This window comes from Prinia subflava, chromosome 3, assembly GCF_021018805.1.
Source record: "Prinia subflava isolate CZ2003 ecotype Zambia chromosome 3, Cam_Psub_1.2, whole genome shotgun sequence".
Classification (NCBI taxonomy): domain Eukaryota; kingdom Metazoa; phylum Chordata; class Aves; order Passeriformes; family Cisticolidae; genus Prinia; species Prinia subflava.
This window is the reverse complement of record NC_086249.1, coordinates 3,373,078-3,396,335: the sequence shown is the minus strand read 5'-3', so window position 1 is coordinate 3,396,335 and position 23,258 is coordinate 3,373,078. Positions and strand designations below refer to the sequence as shown.

Here is a 23,258-nt window from a genome sequence, read left to right as displayed (position 1 = left end):
CAACCTGCTCTATTTGAATGCTTCAGGCATCATTTACTGTGAGGCCTTGGGACATCCCCTCAGTTCAGGCTCCAGCTGCTACACGCTACCTCCGAGTTAGCAGTGGCTGAAATGTGCAATTTGTAGCTCTAAACCATGAAGGGCATCAGCATGAAGTACTGAGTTTTAGCCCTAGAAGAATATGGTGTCCAGTCACAGGTTTGGGGGCTAAATATCAGTGATTACATCACTTTGATCACCTCCTTTGAAGTGCTGCACCTCTATTAGATGCTATGAGAAAGCAACTTAAACTCTTTCCACTCAAAGCAAGAGGGACTGGAAACTCATCACTATTTACATGGGAATCTCCACTCGATCGGTGAGAGGAGGGTTGGCTGGTCCCGAGGTGGAGGACACTGGCTGCCAGCGAGGTAGGAAGCACCCTAAGAAACCCTGGGTGAGTCAGTGGCCTGCACAGGTCTGATATCCCTGCCTCTAAATGGGGTAAGATGCCTGCCTCACAGCTGGGACACGAATTGGAGCTGGGTTCATTCTCCTCAACTTACTAATCAAAAAGCACAAGAAAGAGCAGCTTGGTTGTGATCTATAAATATCTTGAGGTTTACACTAGGTGCTCAGAAAGAACAGGAATTTTCATATTAAATAATTCACATATATCCAGTACCAGGGGGAAGAAATTAAATCGTGTTCTGTGTTTACACAATTCTTTACACAACCACCAAAACCTAAATGCAAATAAGTTAAATGGATGAATGAAAATTAATACTCTAGAGAAATACACAAAACTTAAATAACAGATAGTTTCAGACCACAAGAGACCACTGAGGACCTTTCCCCAGTGACCTCCTTCCCAGAGATGACAATTCTGTTAATTTTTGTTATAAAAAAAGAAAGAAAGAGAAAGAAGAAATCAAATCTAAATATAGCAGAACTCTTTTCTAGTCACACATATTTGGCTATTTCCTCCAATAAGAATCATCTCAAGTTTCTGTTTAAATGGGTCAGGAATGTGTTGGCTGCACCTGAAAGTTTCAGTGACTATGAAAGCTTTAAAATCTGTTGTTAATCCTTGAGGAGAACTCATGCAAATATAATTTGTACTCTTGAATTGCTATGTCTAAATTGTTACTTAGTGTTAAATATTTGAGGTAAAAGATTTTCAAGGACTGTTGCAAAATTGGAGGAATATTAGGCTGAATTCCCTTGAAACCTTGTTGGGAACAAATAATCTGCTTTCTGACTATGAATATAGTATTCTTTTTTTTTTTTTTTCTGTCAGCAGTTTTGTATTTTGCAGTTATCTCCAGTTATCTCCACACACAAATACCCACATATGAAACAATATTGATATTAAGGAAAGGAAGTTAACATGTCTGACAAACCCAAATGCAATAGGTAAGTGTACAAAAAAGTAGGTACAAAATTAAGCCATCTTTTGAAGTCTGAATAAGTGTAATTTAATCACATTTACATGAAGCCAAGAAAATAGTGTTTTCCAAAAGCCAGTGCAAAATCATAACAAAGCCAGCTCCAGATGAAGAACATTCCTTTTGGGCTCTACCAATAATCTATTTTTCATATGAACAATGTCAAAGGCTGAACAAGTAAGGGCAAACACCTTTATCACTAAATCAAAGAAGAAACCAACTTCTTGGATCTATTATATTAAATACAGAAGAATATGCTGAAAAGATTCTCACTGACATCCCTTCTTTTTCTGAATTCTCAATTTACTTAAAGCCATAGTATCTAAAAAAAATTCTTTATAGTGTTTTACACTTGTCACACATGAAGTTCTTCAGGTCACGCAATAGGATATTTATTCTAGAAGCCCTTTCAGAAGGGCCAAACGTGTAAAACAGAGATAGCAGACAAGAATGTATCAGGTCTGATCATTCACAGGGAATTTTCCTGTGACTTACGGTAGTTTAATGACTCAACACAACATTTACATAACTGTTTTTCAGGGATAGGCTAATATATCAGCACAGAGCTTAGTTCTAATGAGCCCATGGTAAAGAAATATCATCAAAGCTACCTCTAGACAGAAGGAATGTGCAGAAATGTCAGAATTTCTTGAAATGTGATTTACACAGGCTAAAATTCAACATCTGAAAATGTTATACTATCCTAAGTTGTTATACAATATCTTAGTGAGATGTTAAACACAGTTGCTGCTCTCATTCTGGTAAGCTTGAATTTCAGAGCTAATTGAAATCTGAAATAGTTCCTTGAAGTAAAAGGTGTTTGTATAAATATAAGGATGCAATTACTGAGATAACAGAAATGCAAGAAATTTATGTACATAATGAATCTCCTGAAGGAAAGATGATTTTCTTCTTTCTCTCCCCAGCTCCACAGCACTGAAATGCATAATCCTTTCTGAAAAAGAAACTCTTCCTATTTCAAGTTTTAAGAGAATCTGGAGGGGTAGGAGTCTAAGCAGAAAGCTCAGAATTATAAAGTTATTTCCCAAGCTGTTCCACCATAGCTAGCAGCATGTCAGACAGTCACCTACAGCTGCTCATTACTGGAATTGTGTAAACCATCCTGCCTTAATATAATGGGCTTGAAATCGACAGAGCCACAAATTACTTTGAAAACAGATAAAAAGAATTTGCCTAGAAGCACCTCTTAGGAAGAATTCTTGAAGGGGCACTATGAGCTTTCCCCTGAGTGCTGCATTGAGGTCTGTGCACACCATTTTCTGCAGGGGATTTAAGTAACACTGCTTGCAGTGCCCAAAAGGTTTGATTTTCCTCTGAGACCTAGCGATTAAAAAAAGTCAAGGCATGATCTCAAGTTCAGAGTGTTGTTTGTTATCTTCTGTGCCTTCTCTGTATCAGCTCATTTCCACTCGAGTAGTACTTCAGAACATCCCCCTGTTATTTTGGCAAAGTGTACAGGGCAGGGACAGGAGAGGCTTTTGCTGTCAGGGCAAATTACTCCGTAGCTCATCTCATCAGTGATGCTGAACCTGCCTACAAGGCAACGCTGCTCCTTGCCCATGGCGTTATTGTAGGTGCCTCAGGGACTGCTGGTTAGGTGCCAGATCATTTTCCCTTGACACTCCTTGCCTTATCATCAGATAAAGGCTCCTCCTTCTTTGACTAAGCCTTTTGTGAATTCTGCTGCCTCAGGTTGACCCCACCTTCCTTCATTAGTGTTAGACATGACTGCAAGTTGCACTCAGGCAATTCCTCATGTTTGGTGCAGAGGGTCAGCCCTTGGCCTGTGCTCTGCTTAAGGAATTGGCAGTACAGAGGTACAGAGAGCTGGCACTGCCCTTCTGCACAGTAGCTGGGCAGAAGCCATTATCTTCCTTTGCAAAAGCCTATTTCAGGGCATTAAGCAAATGTTTCCAGTTTTCATACCCAGAGGTTGCAATAACCCTGCTTTTCATTATTATGGAAAAATGAGTTTTCTCTGTTGGAGAGCCATGCTCTTTACCAAGGTCAGAACCCACCTGGACTGTAAAACATACAAAAAAGGATGTCATAAGCATTCACGAGAGCAGCAATGGCAATGCAGAAGCTGCTCTTTTATCCTAGGTGTTAATGTGCTATTTCAGAAGGCATTATTACCTCACGATAATTCTACTTGCATTGTATATGATTAATGGTAATTGCTTTTGTACTTCAGTATTTTTCAGAGAACACTTTGGCTTCCAATGAATACATTAGTACCTCATTGCTGTAAACACCCTCCTCACAGCTTGGCCTGTAACACAGAATTAGATTACAAAGCAGTCAAGATGGATATTTTTTCTTTGTTTTGATTTTTCTGGGAGATCAGTTTTTTGCTCTGATGTGAAGGAGAAAATTTTTCAAGAGCTTCCACTTTAATCTAGCCATGAGTGGCATTCTAAGTCTTCCTAATGCATCTACAATTCCAATTCTCTGTTAGAATGGTTTAGTGTTAGGACTGTGATCAAAGAATACATTTTCTTCTGCATTCCTAGGCTTTCCCAGTAATGTAAAATGCCGGTTTGTGGGATGGAAAAATAAGAAAGATGCCTTTTCCATTTTTCACAGGAACCATCTTATCTCTAGATACTACTTCATGTCACTGTCCTCAAATATCTTTTATGTGATGACCCACATTAAAAAATATTGCTTTTAGAAATTTCAGCTGAAGGGGCTTAGGACTGTCACCCTTGCTGTCTCTTTTGCTTCCTCAATTCTCCGTTATTTTTAAATACTGTCTTCCCCCCACTGAAAACTCAGTGTAAGGATAGGGAATTACAGCAATAGATTGCCTAAGGAGATGTTGGGGTCTCCCTCATTAGGGTTCCTTAAAAAAAGATTAGACAGTATCTGTCAGCAATAATTTATGTTTTGCTTATCCTACCTTAAGGCAGAAGGACACACTAGATGAATTTCTTTGATGTTATGACTGTCAATAGGATTTCTGTACCTACACTACCTAAGGATTTATAAAAAGAGCAATCTCCTATTTCATTAGGTCAAAGAATTATGTTTGTGGTCTCCAAGACATTGTAGCAGTTCCCATTATCGTGCTACAGATAACACCAATATCTTGGGTAGAACAGTGAAGCAATTGTTTTGTAAGAATTAACTTTGACAGCAACAACTGCATAAGATTGAAATGCTCCCCTGCTCAAAGAAAGTGTTCACAGTTAATGGACTACCTTAGTCTTATTTAAGACCATCTCAGGCCTTATTTAAGGTTCTGCTAAAGGGCTAAAATGGGATTAAAGGGGTCTCAAGGTCTTCCTCTGATGACATGATTTCCTTCTGTGTTAGCAGCCCACCAAGCTGTATGCCTCCTTCAAAAGACTGCTGTGGGACTGATGGCATATAACTGGTGTGGTGATCATGTGCAAGGTAAGAATTTTATATGAGATGTGCTGGAGAATAATTACTACTCTATAATGTCACCTTGATGCTATAGCATAGACATAATTTGTGTCAAATTAAATTCTAATTTTTCCACAGCAACCATATTACCAGAACCAGTTCGTGCTATTAAAAAATAATGACCCTATGGTCCTTGATAGACAAAACCTTAAATTCAGGAGTGAAAAGCTGAGTTCCTATCTTCAAATTTCCTACTTGCTTCAAATCAAGGCATTAACAGAGGGATGTGACTCAGTGAAACTATTGGCTCATTGCATAGGAAATTATTTTTTGCTGCTGCTTTACCAAGAAAAATCCACACTGTAAAACTTGATGCAAGGCAAGTAAATAGATCTTGGTTTAGACAGCAAAATTCCGTACCTGAAATTTCTACTGAAGGCAGCAAGAGGTCCAGGCATTAGTGCCACACACACACATGCACTTTTACAGAAGAGGTCTCCAGTTTGGGCCTCTAAGATCTATGTAAAGGGTCAGAGTTTTCCACAACCTTGTGGAAAGCTTCTGTGTAACTCTCTCTGCAGATGGAAAAACATCCCCATACACCAAAGAAACAAGACCTCAACAAAGACATTTTCAATCATAATACCTAAAGTTATTCAGAGACTGAGATCTTGATGTTCTCAATATTATGTGAGGTTGGTAGTAATTTATGCATTTAGTCATTATTAGTCTGATAATATTAATTTGCTGAAACAGAGACTCTCTCAGAATTAGGCACAAGTGATTCGCAATAATAATGTCTTCAAAACTTGTGTCTGGATTTTCAGTGGAGACTGAAGATTGAAATCACAGATTTGTGCAGCTTTCTCCTACATGCACCTAAATGATAGACATTTGTTTCCTAATCTTCAGTTTTCACATATTTCTTCTCTCTTGCCATTACTCTTATGTGAATAAATTCAGAAGATCTCCCTTTGATTCTGTCTCAGGAGACAAAGAGCAACACACTGACATTTTTCTATGAAAGAGAATTCTTGTTGTCATGAACTCAAGGCAATTGCAGAGTTAAATTTAGGACCATATTTACGAATATTCCCCAGTACTTCCAGTCATCCATGCATTTTCAATACCTGCTTTCATTTTACTTTTTCAGATCTACAGCTAGATAGAGTATATGGAATCCAATGTATCATGTTTGAAAGGTTGAAGGGCAGCTGGGATTTATTCCACAACAGCTAATTGGGATCTCTGCTTTTGGACTTCACCTGCATCCTTCTGCCAGTATAATTCTTTATGTCATACTGGTAAAGTCATCAGAATGTCAGGAGAGAATAATTTGCTTCCCCAAGATTAAAGCAAGTGAACACATCAATTTAATACAGAGTTTTGGGAGACACTCTATTTATCATCAACAAGGAAAAAGAGTTATGCACTAGTAAGAGTTTTCTAATTGCTAAGCAAAAGATGAGGGGAGAAAAAATGACTATTCCAGTTCGGCAGGTTTGCAAATAACTCCTGGTAAGAGCAAACAAAATATTTCTGCTGCTCTTATCATTGCTTCACTTCAACGCGTTAACCTTGCATTGTCAACAGGAATAATTAGCTGAGCCCTAGAAATATGACTCTGAAACCATACAGCTACCAGGAAACCCTCTCCCTGTACTTCATGACAGTAACTACATTGCTCTGGTGCTTTATCAGGTAAATATATGTGGTATAAGAGCCTTGAACTTTGAATCAAACAGGTATTTAGTGCTGCCTGCCCTGGAGCTGATGGCATCTTGCATTAGCATGGCTGGTTGGGAAATGCAAGCTGCCAGGCCTGGTGGCTCACAGGAATTCCTCTGACTGTTCCTCTCTGCTGTTTTGTAGGAATAACAAATGGCCTTCAATACAGGAACACTCAGTATTGCAATGGGTTGATCTGTGCAGTAGGGGAATGACTCTCAGAATCTGGAAAGTTTCAATAACACTCTTTTTTTCATGCTGTACTGCTAAGATTGTACTTCCTTTCCTTATTACTATTGCTCACAGACATCCTTCCCTACCTCAGACTCACTGCACTCTCTCACCCCACTGACAGTGAAAGCCACCCTCCCTGCACAATAACACGCTAATCCCTGACAGGTCCTCTTTCTCCTCTCACCCATAGCACAGTCTTTACAACAGCCTGAGTAGCCTTTGATGAGAAAAAAATACAGACTGGCCTTCAATTGTTTTCTGAGCCACTGTGTATTCCAAATTACTTATTGACAGATATTTTCATACCTGAGGATCCTGTATTACTTAGTCTAGTAAATCATAAATTTCAGTGATTCTTTTTCCATGAAGGGCTTCCTCGATGCAGCAGAAGATGGGACTTTTAGAATTAGGAGCCAGCCTAGCACTCATGGAAGTTACAGATGAATAGAGGTGGTGTGAATCAGCCTGGCACTGTACGAAAGCACCAGCCTGCTCTGCTGCTGCATCTCAATTATGTTGCTGCCACACCTGCTGTCCTAGCCCTGCTTCTCCCTTGAGGCAAGCCTGCTAATGTGCTAATTTATATGGTGCATAACAGGGATTTGGAACAGAGGCCCAAGAGACTCCTTTTCACCTGGTGCCTTATTAGGGATTTGAGCCCACTTTGCTGGAGATGAAAAGCCAGTGGGTATAACCATTCGTGTCATTAGTTCTCAATAGGTAGTCAGTTAGTGAATAATGGACTTGCAATGACTTTGTGCAGGTCATTTCCTTTAACAGATGTTCCTTTGTGAAGCTGCTATCCCACAACAGTTTTTGTGTGTTTTGTTTGTGCATAAGCTATACACATTGAGGAGCTTTTTATTCCTTTGTCATTAAACAAAATCCAATTAATTACATGTTAATAATAATAAGGGAACAGTTACATATTTTGCATTTCTACAATATTTCTGTGGATTTCACATTCTTCTGCTTTCAGAAGTAAACTGTCTGCAGAAGAGAGAGCTTTTACTGTTTTGTTAATGATAAGAGAGACAAAGAAAGGTTTGGCTGCAATTCTGAAAACTCCTAAACCTCTCCACAATCACAGACTCTCAGAACAGCTGAAGCTGGCGGGCACCTAAGGAGATTGTCTAGTCTAACTCTCCTGCTGAGAGAAGGATAAGCTGAAAAATGTCATATAGGACCATTTCCAGTAGAGTTTTGAGTATCCCAAGAATAGAGACTCAATAAACTCTCTGGATAATTTGTTTCAGTGTACAATACCAATGGAAAAGGCTTTTTCTAATGTTTAAGTGAAATTTCTTGCATTTCAATTTGTGACCATTGCTTTTTGTCCTTTCACTGAGTACCACTGAGAAGAGTTTGGCTCTGATTACTTTTTCCCCCTCCCAACAGACATTTAAGCACATTGATTAAAACAAACACAAGGTTAAATAATCTCAACTTTTACAGGTTCTCCTCACATAGAAGGTATTGCAGTCCCCAACTCATCTTAGAGGACCCTCAGTGAGCTCACCTTCAGTATCTGCATATCTGTCTTGTACTGGGGAACCCAGAAACAGACACAGCACTGCAGGTGGGGTCTCACAAAGGCTGGGTAGGGGGAAAACATCACCTCCTTCAACCTGCTTGTGTCAGTCTTCCTAATGCAGACCACAATACCCAAGGGAACACTGCTGGCTCACATTCACCTTGGTGCTCACCAGGCCCTCCAGGTCTTTTTCTGCAAAGCTTCTTAAGTACATCTCCAGCACACGTGATTATGATACTGATTCATGGGGTTATTACTTCCAAGGTGCAGAACTGCACATCCTTTGGTTTTAACTCCATGAGGTTCTTCTCTGTCCATTTCCCCAGGGTCCATCCGAATGGCAGACAACTGTCTCACGTACCAACCCCTCCTCCCAGTTTTCTACCATCAGCAGACTTGCTGAGCTTACACTCTGCCCCATTATCCACATGGTTAATGAAGACATTAAGAAGCACTGGTCCCTGGGGCACAGCACTAGGGACTGGTCTCTGCCTGTACCTCATGCCACTGATCACAATGCTTGGAGCCTCATATTTCAGCTAGTTTTAGGAAGGATGGTCAGACATCACTCCCCATTTCAAATATCTGACAACCCAAATCACCTCTTTGTTCTTTTTATGTTTGGAAATGGTTTCCAGAATTATTTGCTACCTTATTATGACCTTTCAGAGACAGAGATGAGGCTGGATCCTCATTCTTGTAATTCATGAAGACACAAGGGGTATCTACATTCTTCAACCTTCAGGAATCTCACCAAATCGCCACAACTTTTCAAAGACTTTTCAAAGAGTGAGTGTGGTCTCACAATGACATTGGACCACACCCTCAGCATTCATGGGCACATTTTCTCATCTCCTATGGGCTTATGTATGTCCAGGTTGTTTAAATGTTCCCTAACCTGATCCTCCTTTAGCAAGAGTAGTCTCCCTTGTTCCAAACTTCCTCAGTGGTTTCAAAACTTGGGATTCCTGAAGGCAAGACAAAAAATTGAGTGCCTCAGTCTTTTCACATTCTTTGTCAAAAGGCCCTTTCCCATTTAACACTGGGACCATGTTTTTTCCCAGTTTTTATTTCATTGCTGAGCTACTGTAGAAGTCTTTTTGTTGCCCTTCCTGTCCTTCATCAGATTCAATTCTGGGTAGACTTTAACATTCCTTATCCAAGTCTTGCATATTTGGACATTTTCTTTGTCTTTTTCTCAAGGTCTCTTGGCCCTGCTTATACTTCATATACTCTGAAATGCTGCATATCCTCATATCTCAAGGAACGGTGGTAAGAACTAAAGGTATTTACACAACTTCATTGGGCAGTTTCCTTAGCCACTGGGGATTTACTCCATTCATTTTAATGACCAGAAAGACATAAATCCAGTCTTAATTAATCATCCTCTGATTAAACTTCAAGTGATGAATAATCTCCTGGAGGTGACCATCTCTCCTGACTGAGTACAGAAGCCCTGAGTACTTATACACAGTTTAGACTATGTGTCTAATTTTCAGATGACTAAAACAAATAACATGCCTCAAAGTCAACTGTCCCTTATTGAGCAGTCAGTAAAACAATAAGTATGTGCATATTTATAGTTATGTGCACTAACATGTACAGGAGCTGGAAAACCAAACTTCAAAGTCCTTATTTCTATAAACTTCAAAAAAGTAGGACTGCAACCACAGCATATTGCTGTACTAGTGATGGAGCCATATACAGAGTTCTAGTGTTTCTTCTGAAACAGAAAAACATAACATTTCATAAAACTGCAACCATCTGCTGTACAGGAGTAATTTCTGCTTAGTAGCAGTGAAGAATACAGAATATTGAAGCCAGTGAAAACAACAATGATAGGCAGGCTTGCTGTAAATGCATTATACAGACTGAGGTATTTCAAACTTCTTGGAAGTAAGGTTACTGTATCTGCAGCCTTTGGCTGGCTTAACATTTGAAATTCTTGCAATATAAAAAGCTGAATGCTGTGTCTCCAGTTCTATTTGCCCTTCATTTCATTTGCAACCTACTTTCCTAGGTCAAGAAAATCTCTGATAGAGATGCAGCTACACAGTTACACAATAATGTTGCAGGCAAAGCTGGCTTAACTCTGGGAAGAAGTGTAAGAGTCTTCAGCAAAAGCATTACTGGAATGGGCAGAATTTGCTGGCAGTTCCATGGCTTTGACAAGCTGTGTCAAAGGGACTTCAGGAGGTCATGTGCTGAATCAGAGGCAGAGCTTACACAATACTATTGTATTGATACTGTACAGCATCCACGCCCCTCTGCTCCACCTCTGGTACAGATTAATACTTCTTTGCTTGTATCAGAAGGCCAGGGAACCACTTCTCACAGGGTTTCAGAAGTAACATTTAAATATTTTCAGATTTAGTTATATAAATGTCAACAAGGGACTGGGAAAAAGGCCCATCACTGGATAGTGCACAGGACTGGAAGAGCCCAATATTTTGAGTCCAGTCTTATACTGGTGAAGGTTAGCTTAATTGCTGCCCAAGGGACAAGACATTTTTTATTGTTAAAAGAAACTTTCACGTTTCTTTCTTTGATACAAAATTTGAATAACATGTAGTTGAAACAAAAATTTTATCAGTTGCGATTAAGTTATAATGAACCCACAGTGAATAAAACATTTAAGTTATTCTGAATTCAAATGTGTCTGTCAGGATGTGAGGGGTATGATACTTTCAAGATCCCAAGGCTTAGCATGAGTACAAGTGATCTGCATAGAAATTAAGTATTTTCATTAGCTATTTTTTTTTCTCTAAGGGCCATTAATGCTGTACATTTGGACAGTACAGGACAGTGCCCATAATTTAAACAACCCAAGAACTTTCCTGAATAATCTCAATTTATCCAATTTGCTCTCTCTTGGTTTGAACCCCAGATATAACAACAGGCTTCAAAGCCCACTATTAAGTGCTGACATAAAGCCTCGAAGCTCGAGATTGTCTCTTCCAGATATTTGAAATGTGCGAGCTTGACAAAGATCTTAACGGAGCTGGGAGTTTGCATTTGCCACGTTCTCCTGTCTGGGGAGGCAGATAACACAGAAGTGCAGCTGGAGCACCAGGCAGCGCGCAGCCGATTTCAGAGGAAATTGTAATAAATGATGGCTTCAGCTTATCACTCCCCACAGGCTGTTGCTCTCAGCTGCTGCTGTTGGGGTCCCGAGGTCCGTGAAAGCGCGGCAGTGCCGTGGTGACAGCCCGTCACCGTGGGACGAGCGCTTGGCGTCAGAACCGCACACCTGCCACCGCGACGCATCTCCAGAGCCGAACTCAGGGACACAGCCCGGGAGCTGCACCCGTCAGGCAGGCCTGGAGGCTGCACCTGCCCAGGGCAGAGCTGGAGCTCAGCTCAGTGAGCCAGCCTGGCCAGGCCTCGCCACCCTCCCTCCAGCTGCGGGGAGCAGTGGCCAGGAGGGAGCGCTGGGATCCAGCTTGGGCTCTGAAGCAGAGTGGCCATCCTCCCCAGCCTTCTGTGCAATGAGAGGAGACAGACAGGCTCCTGGGGGAGAGCTGGGGCAGGAGCATAGCTAAGTGCCCAAGGAGAAACCTTTCTTTCCTCACTCACTCACAGTGCCAACACAGACTGGATTGCTGACATGGCACCTTGGCTTGGCAAGCACAGTTAAGCTCACACCCCATACACTTGGACAGGTATGCAGAGCAATTCATTCACCCACTCAAGTTTCAGAAAAGCACTTGGAAACTTCTGTTTTCCTATATTCTAGCAAGACAAAAAAGAAGAGTTTAATTTTCAGGAATTTTGTACAAAGGGACAGACAACTGAGGCACTGAAAGTGACATTTAGATAAAATGCCAAGCAGGCATGTAACCCTGAGAGCTGCCTTTCCTCATTTCTAATTGGGTGTCTATGCTGAAATCCACACCTGTGTTTTATAGTCACAGTTTCATGCAATCACTCTTTTTACATAGGAGAACGGAGTGAAAAAGTGGAACACTTCAGTACCCCTGCATTTCTGTCCACTGCATATCTCCAGATGGCTTTCAAACTGGCAGTAGTTTGGGATCTGATCTGGGGGTTTTGCTGCTCCCAGGGGACATTTTTGGAGGCAGCAGGGATTGACCTACAATTGGGCATTTCATGCCCATAGTTTGGCCTCTGAAAATTAAAGACTGCAAAGCTGAGCTCCTGCCTTGTCCTTTTATAAACTCTCTCTTTTCAATTCCCACTCAGCGAGCTCACCACTTTCTGAAAACTAAGATATGATAAATATCCTGTAAGACAAAGTTGAATTTTGAAATATCAGGCTGTCCAGACACTTGGAAGCAAATCCTATTAATACTATTGACTAAACTACATTAATTTTAATATTAAGAAACATCTTTTAGTGATCCCAGAGCATCTATCCATCTCTATGCCTATGCTTATAGCAGTTCAGGGAGGCCATTTAATAGGTCAGACAGATCATGTGTGGTGATGTCTGCTCTCTGGAATACAACATTAAAAACGAAGTAGGCACACAAGTTTATATGCAAAAAGGGGAGGACAACCAAGATGACAGCTAAAAGCAGTAAGATAAAACTGTCACTCATGCACATGCTACCTACTATTTTACACTGTCCTGCTCACTGCTTGTCATTTCTCTCTTTTTCATTTCACACTGTGAAAATTATGGCTCCTTACACTAGATTTCCAATGAATTAAACTGGAATTCATATTATAAGCAATACCCAATACACATTGTTGCTGAAGTTCACTTCCACAGTCCTGGCACTCAGTTAATTCATTACCCCTAGTGTAACTTAAATCTACTCTAAATTAAGATAAATGGAGGAGTTTGGGAAAAAAGTAATTCCTTACAGTAGACAAAACCAAAACACTGCTGCTGGCCAAACCACCCACATACCCTTTCTTCAAAGAAATTGTTTGCCCTCATGTCTTCTCCAAGAGACCAAGAAACAATTTACTAAAATTTCCAAGCTGTGTTACCTTTGGGAGCATCATAGCATCTTATGTTGTACATAAGCACCCTCTGTACTAGGATATAATTCATCCCATGCATTCTCCCTGCTTCTCCCATCCATACTGCAGGGCAATCATTCTGCTGGGACACAGCTTTGGCAGGTGGCACAGCACCTTTGAGCTCTGTAAACTGAGGCCCCTTCCTTACACTTGCCCACAGCTACGTTTCTGTCTGTGCTGGCATGGACATCTGCAAATGAAGAAAAGCAAAGCTTTTCATTCTTGAGTTTGCTGCATATCTGCCTTAAAGTGATCTAAAGGAGTGGACATCATATCCTTTATAAGAATTAAAACAAAATAAAGTTATGTTCTTCTACTCCTTCCTTCCTTCCACACCTTCCTTCCTTCCACGCCTTCCTTCCTTTCGTGTTTGGTGATCCAAGAGTGTCAGTATTTTTTTTCTCTATGCTTCTGCAGTTCTCTTTAGATTGTCAGTTCCTCCATCATTGCATTAAAGGTCAGGATGGAAATCCCTTTCTCTAAGGTATTTCTTCCTAGAGAGGTTAATTAAAAATGAACAAAGGGCCAGATACTCTCCCGCCCTATGTTTTGCATAGTCATTTGCAGACTTGGGTCTATTCACAACTCACATAGGGATTCACAGCTCCTCAGACATCCTCCAGCATGGGCCACCAGGCTGTGTAAATATATGGGGCAGGAGAGAGAAGACAATCTTTGAAACAATGCATAAATAGTTAAAGATCACCTGTAGCTGCCTGACTGACACAAAGGCATTGGCAGGCAGCCTGATCACTGAAACAGCTCAGAGGAAGAGGGCATATGAGCTCAGCAGGGGATTTCAACTTCTGAGATTCTTAACTCTTGTAAATTCATTTCACTGAGGAAAGGGACCATGACTTTAAACTGTTCCGCCACAAAGACACAACCCACTTCTTCTAAATCTGCCCCTGAGTTTACTAGGTAGAGCAAGAAAACATTACCAGTTCAGAATCCCTGTCTCATTTGATATCAGTGCTTGCATGTCATGAAAGTTTAAATGGTCATACAGTTGAGTAGCAATGGAGAATCAGAATAAAACCAATTTCACCTCTCACGTTGATTTGGTTTCACTTGCATGCTTTCTTTGTCATTCTTTGCTTCTCCAGTCATCCATAGGTTTTCAGGTGAAACAAGACCCGAATTTCAAATGTAAGGTTCATGTAGGAAAAAAGCCAAAACAATACAACAAACCACTGCTTTAAGAGGGATTGTAAAGGAGGCACAGGTCTGGCTGGACAACATTTTCCACAAAGTATTTTTGCTAGAAAAGTTGTTTTACACTCAAATATTTAAATATTTACGGTCAAGAGCCTGGAAGCCAAAATATTTTTCTTTAAAAACGTTTTCTGATATATCAATAATATTGTAGTTGTTAGTTCAGATTCTCATTGTTCTGAATTACCTGCGCAGTCTAGTTCTTATCATTACTGACGTGAAAATAACCCTGGAAGTGGTAGACTTGCCAGGGAATCTAGTTTAGAGAAGACAAAGGAAGAGGAAGTACCCAGGAATATGGCACCCAAGGTGTTCTGACACCTTTTTCAAATAGCAATGAAAAAACCTCACACTGAAACAACAAATGCCTAGGACATACATGAGTGTTCCCTTTCTCCTGTGGGTTTCTGTTTCTCCCACTGCCTCAGATGCACTCTTGTGTTCCTCAGCAGTGCTCTGTAGAAGGCTCTTTAGAAATCCTACTGATTTAGCAGGAGTTACAATCAGTAATGACACATTTTCCATCTTTGTGGATGAGCAGTGGACAGCAGTAGAAGTGGCAATGTGATCCTATTCTTGGTGTTGTTCTCACTGACTCATCACTTTACACCTGCCAAAAAGCTCAGGGAATTTCTCAAAGGGGTAATCCCTTCCCTGGTCTGTGGAAGGAAGCAGTGAGCCATCAGCCAGCAGAATGTGTTTGTCTTTGGACTGGTAATTTTATAAACTGCTTTATGACCACTATTACCTAGATGTTGCAGAAACTGCATATAAAAGAGCTCAACCTTGAATGAAAGGTGAGGTAAAAGGATAAAATATGAGTGCTACAAGAGGAAAAGCTATTGATAGAATGAATCTTATAATCACACCTCTGTTGCCACACACTTATTCATATTCTCCATTTCTCTGGGTGAGAGTCTGTCTCTCTTACTTCTGCAGGACAGCAAACATAACTACACTGGGAAGCATAACTTCCTGAGAAAGCTGCAGCTCACTGTGAGGGTATCAAGAGCCAGTTCCCCAAGAAGAGATTTGTTTGTTGTGATGAAAAAGTATCTTGTTTTCTCTGAGAGCAAGATGCATTCTAGAATATAGTAGAAGCCTAATCCTGAGTGAATATAACCAGAGTTCAGCAGAATACGGTACCAAGAGCACTCTCCAGAACAGGATCAAAGAAAATATGAAAAATAAAATGCAATCACCAATACCACCTCATTCTTTATTATTTAAAAACTTTCAGCACCTGCAAGAAAAGAGACAAAATTGGTAATGTTGCCACACTTACTATTCCTGAGGAATTACAGAGCCATAGTTTCCAGATAAAAATTACTTTTTGTGAAGCTGATATGTTTTTAAAACACTTTGTAACAATTCATTGCATAATTCAAATGGCCTCTACACTACAAACAGCTAATGTATTTATGCTGGCAGGACTGTCAGTGCATTTTTGTTATAAAAAGCTTGGAGGTCTGCTACAAATAATCTCCAAAGAGTAACTCTAATTAGCGGCTAAAGTTGGCATATTTTCTGCTATCTGAAATTAGATCACAGAGTTAGGCTGAGATGAAAAAGCCCTATTAACTCCCTAGGCTTCCAGTTCCTGTTTATTGGTGGAAATTAATGTTTTGAACTTTATCAACCATTATCTAAAGAAGTCTGGAGTCAGCGGTAACAGAGTGATTCAAGAGAGACTTTACTGCCTATGAAGTACCATAGGCACTCTACATAAATATCCACATGAAAACTTTATTTAATGGTTACATGAAGCTGGACAATAGTCAGGAAAGGTGGTCGAGTGGCCAGCATGGCAGCCTGGCAATTGTAAGGAGTGGGAGATATTCCTTGCTCCAAGGTACTATTTAATCATTTCTGCATGACCTAGAAACATTCTCTTTGGGGGAGGGTGAAAGTGGGGGAGATTAACCAAAGGTTGCCTATAGTTAAGCAAATCTTTGTTTTTCCTACAGCTTGTGGAAACAAAGAGGCTCCTTCAGACAAAGCAGCCCAGCTTTTTGGTGTTCAGTGACTGAAGTCAGCCTTTGAAGAGATCCATTTGTCATCTGTAAAACAGAAATAGCACTGCTCCACCTCATGGGAACACTAAACAGATGGACACTTTCCTTTGCTTCCTAGAGACTAACCTGCCCTGGACAGGCACATCAGAAGCAAACACCATCAGTCTCCCCACATGGCTCTGCAGCTTCCCTGGGGTCTTTGGTGCTGAGACTGGGCTTTGCATTTCAGTTTGCCTTCCACACAACTTCAGCAGCTCTGAGGTTTGCCACAGCTACGTGTTCCTCTCCTCCTGCACAGCTTGGAAAATACTGAAATGAGTAAGCTCCTTGTAAACATCAGAACAGGGGAGGGACAGGTAGATAGACAGCAGAAAGGAAGGCACAAGAAATCCTCTTGGGAGGTATATTTAAACATCAGTTCTTACAACTTCTAAACAAGGAAGATATTTGTCAATTTGTATTTTGCTGTACCAAGCAGATGGGAAAGGAAGCAATTTTTACATCCTGAGGCTAGGCACTGAAAACCAATGTAATTCTAGAGTTAATATGTAGACAAAGGAGGAAATGTTATTAGGTCAAACTACTTTTGTTCAGACAGAGCCATAGAGAATTTAGGCTATCTCTTAGTTCTGGTAATCAGCCTGAGCAGACAAATCAATGTCTAAAGCTCCTAATAGCCACAGAAACAAATACTAAAGTTAAGCTTATGTATATCAAAAAAAGGTTCTCATTTAAAGCAATCCATTATCCCACCCAGTATGTGGAAATTTTCTGCAAAATCCATCTACCACAACAAAAATGTACAACTTAATAAAATCTGCAGTGAAACTGAATATTCACAGACAGAATTCTGAGGGTACCTTCACACCCTCCTCCACATCACAAAATGCACCACATAGATGCTTGCATTTACAAGTTGAGATTGCCCTTGTCCATCTTTTCTTTCTAGTACAAGTGCTTTTTACACTCTGTTGTTTTCCTCCTGAGGAGGACAGACAGGATCTGTCTAAAAACACTTTAGGGGAAACAGGAAGAATCTCCTACCTCCTTAGGCCTGTGTCCATAGCAAAGCCAGCAAAACTGAACTGCTGTCTCAGAAATGGATCCCATCCAACCAAGAAGGCCTTTACCTAAAGCCTGATGACGGTTAAAAGCCAAGTTGGTGGCAGCCAAAAACCAGGGGCCAAAATTCAAGTGAGTGTAATTTATTTTCCTTCCTACCCAAGCACCCTACTGGAGGGAATGCAGGCAAAACCCAATTGCATACAACCAGAGTTGCAGTACTATCTCAAAGGTTCATTCGCAGGAAATTTAAGCAATTCCAGGAAATTTCTCTCAGTCCCTTCCAGCAAACAGCAGTGTATCACAGCAGGGGAAGCAGCGGTGCATCTCTGGAACCTCGTGACTGAATAGAGATATGTGCAGGGTGAACCAGGCAACAGGGCTGAGTTCTAGGGTGGAAGTCTGCAGAAGCAGGCTCACTTCTTTCACCATAACATTATATGACTAAAGCAGAGCTACTTTACACTGCTAGCAGAGCAATGAGTGCATCAAATGGGCCTCCAGCAACTGCCATAGGAATTTCACTGCAGACTGCAGTACTTGAAGAAAAGTGTTTGTAAAGTTGCTATGAATTTCACATGTCTCTGTGGATGTTATCTGTACCCTGTATTTTTGGGGACCTAAATGATCCATTGGGTAGGAAGACCTAGACACTGGCAGGGCTGCCCAGAAATGTGAGATGAAGCAACCAAGAATCCCTCCTCTGGTCTGTGGAAGGAAGCAGTGAGCCATCAGCCAGCAGAATGTGTTTGTCTTTGGACATGCTCTGCAAAAACACACTAAAGGTGAGGGCTTAAATACTCAGGCTGAGACTGTCAGTTAAAGCAGCAGTGTTCTCCACTCAACCAAACAGTGACGGGGACTGTTTAACAAAAGAGAAATTTTCAGCAAAAATGAGTCAGTTTCTTGCCAGAGGGCAACATGGAGAGGCTTGGTCTCCCCTGCAAATTTAAACCAAACCTGGAGACAAGACCAGAGTCATCTGATGCTTAATATAGATTGGTAATATTTTACAGTTTAACCCTGTGGGTGTTTGTTTTGCTAAGCCTCTTTTAGTGTGATGTTCTGCTGTCCCCAAAGGGTGTAACGAGGTGAAACCCACCAGCAAACTGTGGAGAGTTTGGGAGGCCCAAGAAACAACCTCAAGTTGAACAGAAGGCCTGGAAGTTTCAATGCCACAGGGATGTGTAATAAGCACACTTAGAACTATTAAAAGGATGTGTCTTTATGCAGACACAGAAAATTAATGCCTGCAGAAAAATGTACTTTGAACTAATCACAACAGCCTGGAGAACATTAAAAAAGAAGGGTGAGACCTGTTTTTAACTCAGATGATATATGCTCTTACTAAAGGACATGTTACTACTCTGAACTAGTTTTTCAGCTGCAGTTAATAAACTCTGGGTTCAGCTCCATTTGTGAGGATACAAAGCAGCTCTTTATGATTTACCCACCCTAGAAATTTCCTCACTTTGGTCTATTCCCCATGACTGCAGTAGCCCCAAGGCAATCTTCAACCTACTGGACATTGTTGTTGTTTGACCTCTAAGATTTAGTAGACACACAGGGGAGATGGGATACCTTGAAGAAGTTAGCCCAGTATTTCCAGAGCCAAGGTAAATGAATCAGACCAGTGTGTACTCTCTGTGCTAGGAAGGCTGCACCACAATACTCCAAGACCTTTTCTTTGGCCCATTCACAGGTGATGTCCCTTGCAGGAGGATGGGTGGAGGAAGAGATAAGAAGGCACTGCCTTATCTGGTGTTATCAGGTGTCTCATTAACAGAAGGCATTCGCCTTCTTCTTCCCCTAGAGTTACAAGAGATAAAGAACAATATCTCCCAACTGATTTCAACAGATGAAAATAGAATACACATTTTTGGTTACATTTTTCAACCCAAGACACTGCCCTAAAAAACAGTATAGCCACAGCAGGCATGCCAATTTCTAAACTTCCCATGATGAGTCTGCTGGATTCTCTAACATGAAATGCACAATAGCAACCAAGTCCAAAGTGAGTGAGTGCCCAAGACCCCCTTTGGCAAACAGGTGTTGCTCCTCCTCCATTCACACACACTCACCTTTCAATTAGTATATTCAGCTAAATGACATGTTAATTCTGTTTTATAAATGGTTAGCTCTTCCCCAGCTGCTCTAGAGAAGGTAGCTGTGTGTAGTGCTGCTGTTGTTTTAGTATATACATTGTTATTTATTTATGACAGGACCATTAGGAAATGTGTGGAGCAGAGGAGACTGAATGACATGGTGGTTTCAAAGGAACTTTGTTCCCCGCCTCTAGCATCTGCTATTCCTGAATCTGACTCTTCCATGAAGTTCATCTTAAAAGAGATAGCACAGGTCTGGATCTAAAATTATCATGGAACATGCAGAACAAAATTTTAGAGTGCAGTGAAAGCACAAGTTAAGAAATTTTGTTGAAAATGCAACAAAACTGTTCAACAGGTTTCAAGTCTGTAGACACCTCTGCATGTTACCATCTTAAGTCCCATTGCAGTATTTGAACGGGGTGTGAATGTTGCTTTCAGCATGCAGGCTGTTATCTACACCTTTCTGAGTCTCCTGTTACTGAAGAGGGAGCACAGTGCATGTTTGAACCTAGTTTGCCATCTCTTACCAATCACTACAGTAGTTACACAACTGTCTTTTAGTGCTGTGCTGGCACATTATTCTGTGCAGTATAAAAAATCCCCAAGTCCAAGTTATTATAGACTGCAGTGAATAAAAATTCAGAGTACGTGAGACAAATTGAAGGAATAATGTGTAAGGATTGCAGAATATTGAAATTATTCTCTAAGGCACTCAAGACTTTGGACTCAAGGGAGAAAAGAGATAGGGGAGACTTTTTATAGAAGGTGGTAATGAGAAATCACACATTAAGTTATGGAAAGGTGTCCAAAGATTTGGTGGCCAGGTTCTGGAGAGGGCTAAGGAGTCACCAGAGACCAAGAAATAGCAGAGCTAGAGATACGGTATTGTCAGAACCAATGTTTGTGTAAAAAGCTTCACAGTCATTGACTGATGCCAGTGACACAATTGGATGATTTTTTAAATTTAATTTTTAAAAATGAAGAGAGTATTGCTTTTCATAAAAGCATTTTCCCCGTGTTTCTTTACAGTGTTACAAATGAATAGAAGTAAGGTACATCATGTCCTGCTGAATCTCAGGTTTTTTGCAAAAGATTTATAGGAATCATCTCTCTGCCTGTAGCACAGGTAAACTTAAATTTCTCAGTTATTTGTTTAAATCGTGTAGACATCTGAAGAAAGGCATTGCCAAAAGAGGTTTCCATTTCTATGCGCTAAATATTTTGACTATTCTTAAGCTTAACAGCAAATCCAAGGTCAAGATCAGCACTCTCAAATTCCACAGAGCAACACAAGCAGAAATTATGAACCATACCTTGTTGGAACTGCTGGAGGTCAGGTCTGAATGAGGCATTTGCATTTGGCAAGAGATGTTTATCACTGATTTTGGAAAGGTTTGTTTCAGCAGAATTTTCCATTCTGTTTTCATGATGGAATAGTCCCATTAACATCATCATTCAGTCTCACTTTATCTCATCCATTCTTTACTATGGTCTTTCTATCCCCGGATGATCCAAAAATTATGTTTATATGTAGCAAATCTCATTAACTCCTACATTTCATGAGATTCTGCATAAAACTAATGGCTCATTTTGACATGGCCTTGAACAAATAAAGTGCAAGGGAAAAGACTGATGCTTTCTCTATGGTTTAATACCACCAGTACTAGTGCAGCGGGTGGATTTATGGCTACCCCCATTCAAATGTATCATAAGAAAGCTCAGCAGTGAAGTTTTCAGTGTTAATGTAAAGCTTGTGGAATGCACTTAACAGACTGGTTTGGCCAGATGTTGAAACAACTTCATTGGCATTTACCTAAGTGCTAAAGCACTTCTGATAAAAGCAATTACAAAAGTAGAGCAAGACTTACCCAAGTTCACCCAAGGTATGCTCTCCAGTTGGCTGAAGTTCTCCTTGAAAGATAAATTGTGTACTTTAATCTCACCCCAAAATAGCAACATAGGATTTTAAGTTTACTACTGTAATGGCTGTCAGAGCACATCAGACCAGGTCAGCTCAGAGACAGCAAAGACTGGAAGCTATTTGTCAGTACATTTGAGAAAAAACAGTGAGCAAAGAGAATGCTAATAAATTTCTGTGGGCCCTAAAGAACCCTAATTTCAGCTATAACCATTGTCTCTGGTTCAAGGATCCACCGTTGCAATGAAATATCTTTTCTGTTTGGCAGTGCAAATGTTGGAAGAGTAAATATTAAGAGCTATTAGGGACTCTGTCCAACTGTATGGATGCTTCTATGGGGAAAATCCTACTTTTGTTGGATTGCCTACTTTTGCTCCTGCTCCACGGCACAAATGCCATATGAGACAGAAAAAGGTCCAGGGACTGGACTGAATCTTTCTGACTGCCAAAGTACTTGCAACACACTGCAACATCTGTACTTTTCCTGGCTCAAACCTCACCAATATTACAGAATCTGCTTCTGGAATTGGCTGAAAAGCACAGCTGATGTAGCCAGACCAGAACTCCAGATCACACTCCCAGATCGGCATGTTGGCTCAGCTTTTTGACAGCAGTGCAGGAAACTGGTGATTATTTTTGTCATGAAAAGAAATGCAGATGGTATATAGCTGGAGTACTGCTATCAAGTTCTAGCCTATAGCCCTTCTAACCTGGCAGCCAGGAACCACCATATCCCCACAGCACTCAAAAATAATTTGTTGTTTATATTATCACAAGTCACATTCTGTCCCTTAGAAATTTTTATTCAAGGACTCCACAACTGATTCAGCTAAGAGAACGCTGATTTTAGTAGAGCAAGTAAACAGAGGTCTGATTCAGCGCTCCTCACTACTGGATGCAGAACAGGATTTTGCCATCAGAAAGATGAAGGGATACAACAAGCATTGGGCTGGACTCTGATGGGAAATGGAGGGTAGGGAACAGGCCTGACCAGAGAGCCAGGCTGAGCATCTTGGAATGTGGTGCTGGCAGTTTCTTATGTAGAGGAGAGTTAAAAAGTTCTTACAGTGGTGGATTGACACTGGCCAGGAGCCAAGCAACCACACTCTAACTCACCCCACCCTCTTCATTGGGATGAGGGACAAAATAGGAAGAACAAAAGCCAGTAAACTCATAGGTCAAGCTAAAGACAGTAAAATAGCTGAGGAAAAGAAGAAATAAGGCAGTAATTGAAAGGCAATAACTCACCAACTCACACAAGCAGACTGATGACCCAGCCAGTCCCTGAGCAATGGCCACCTTAGAAGAGAAAGCCCTCACCTCCTTCTTGCTCTACTCCAAATTCTACTGCTGAACATGTTGTTATATGGTATAGGACATCCCTCTGGACAATTCAGGTTGGCTGTCCTGCTGTGTCCCTTCCATCATCAGCCTGTTCCTCGGTGGGGCGGGAAAATGCTGTTACTGTGACACTGTGCAAACATTGGCTAGCCAGAGCCAAAACACTGGCGGGTTATCAACACTGTTTTAGCCACAAATTCTGAATGCAGAACCACAGAGGCTGATATGAAGAAAGTTATCTCCTGCCCAGCTAGACCCAATACATCAACTTAGGCAAAATCAATTCCCCAG

General features: G+C 40.8%; 1 long non-coding RNA gene across 1 annotated transcript in view; it reads right to left on the bottom strand.

Moving 5' to 3' along the window:
- LOC134548560 (uncharacterized) overlaps positions 1-21,621 on the bottom strand; it is a 40,411-nt gene extending 18,790 nt beyond the window's left edge. The window contains exon 1 of the long non-coding RNA XR_010079804.1: positions 21,577-21,621. This is a non-coding gene — a long non-coding RNA (uncharacterized LOC134548560). The remainder of the gene's footprint in view (positions 1-21,576) is intronic.
- Positions 21,622-23,258: the final 1,637 nt, after the last annotated feature.